We start from the raw sequence: 1,974 nt of genomic DNA, 5'->3' as shown, positions 1-1,974 counted from the left end.
GTGCGCGAGCGAGAGAGAGAGCTCGCTCTCTAGAATTTAGCCAGAGCTCCCACTCTCAGCGTGTGTGTGTGTGTGCGTGCGCGTGTCTCTGTGTGCGCGTGCGAGTTGCGCTCGCGCGCGCGCGCTCGCGCGCGCGAGATAGATAGAGATATAAAAAAATATATATATATATATATATATATATATATATATATATATATATATATATATATATATATATATATATATATATATATATATATATATATATATATATATATAAAAGTTAACACTTGCATAAAATGGCTTCAAAATACATCTAACATGGATCTTGTTTTGTAGATCTCGTTGCAAGGAACACAATTGTGCAAACGGATTTGAAACGGACGCTCGGTTAGAGAGTAACGCTCGTTTAAAGAAAATACAACGATTTTGTCTAGCTGATGTCAGCAATGATGTCAAACGAAAGCGATGTCTCTCGGCAAGATGTCATGATTATGTGTCCCACCAAATTGGGTTCACGCGCTTGCCTAATGCGTGACCTGTCGCGGCTTAACTACATCCAAAAGGAAAACGGTGCCTCAGACGTTTGACGGAAAATTTTCCATCCAACGAAACTTTAAAAATTAACTAATGTAACATTAGCGGTTACTGTTTGCAACATGAAAAATAATGTGTAAAAATGACTACATCATCAGACTCTGATAGAAAAACACCATATGTCATACAACATTCACTATGAAACACGCAGAAACAATAGTTGCAATATTGATGCTAAACTATTGCAACATATGTCGAGGATCCGATCTTTTTAAGATTTCGGTATGATGTGTAACATTACCGAACAAGGCGAATGTTAAACATTCAAAAACCTTAATTACCACATCCATTTCAAATTAGTTATAACTGATTAATTGTAGATCCATCTAAATCAAATACTTTATCTTTCACCGTCGACTCCAAAAAATGTACATTTAAACAACATGTGAATAATATATCATGAAGGTATTTTTCTTATGGTGGATCTAAAAACATAAATTTTATGATGTTAAACAATATGAATTTTTAAAAATTGACGGCCAAAGTAAAAGTGTTTAACTAAAATCATTATCATAACTGTTGGTACTCTTCTTAATGGATATGCTCGAACGTAAAATGATTTGCCTTACGATAAAACTAAAATAACTTGATTTTTATGTGGAGGGAATGGGGAATTACGTCTATAATTTGTTTCATCAAAATTTATGGAACTCATAGAGGGACTAACGGACCTGCATTAGAAAGGAAGGCATGAGCAACGGGAGAGAAAGGTTGAGTGGGGTGAGTGATGTGAGAAGTATGGGACTATGTGGCCGTAACAAAGCATGCGTGTTAGTGGGCCCTGTCCGAGGAGTATGCGATATGTACAGTAGGCATGCATGTCCATAAGCTAAACTCAAACTCTTTTTCAAGGGTTGCTTTGTGCTCTCCTAGAAGTTTGGGTTTGAAAGAAAAAAAAAATAAGATGTGTCTTTCATAAGATTTAAGGTTAGAATAGGCAGGCATACGCCATACCCACTATTTTGACCTTAATTTGAAGCCAGTAAAAACAAAAAATTACACTTATCAAGATTTAGAATAGCCTTTTATTTTGCTCCGTGCGGTTGATGTATGTTCCTTGCAGTCACCTAAGCACAACTGCACGATAGATGGCTGCCTGTCTGGTGGCTTCCATCGACCATGATGGCGACCGATCACTTGTACTCCTACGAGATCCCCTTCCATGAGAGCCTAATTATTCTCTCACCCCCACTGGCCACTGGGCTGCACTTTGTCCTACTCGCTCGCTGGTGAGCTCCAAACCAAGAACACACTAATCCGTTGACCTCGATCGACGGACACCGCCGATCGCCTCGATTATGGCGTCCGGCAGCTGTTCCAATAGGCAGAACTGAACTTCCATCCAATTACTTTTGTCTTGATTGACTTTAACCGGAACTAAAGTGCCTTTAGTCC

This window comes from Setaria italica, chromosome VIII (genome assembly GCF_000263155.2).
Source record: "Setaria italica strain Yugu1 chromosome VIII, Setaria_italica_v2.0, whole genome shotgun sequence".
In the NCBI taxonomy this organism is placed as follows: Eukaryota; Viridiplantae; Streptophyta; class Magnoliopsida; order Poales; family Poaceae; genus Setaria; species Setaria italica.
The sequence above is the reverse complement of the archived record's forward strand: the minus strand, read 5'-3'. Positions refer to the sequence as shown.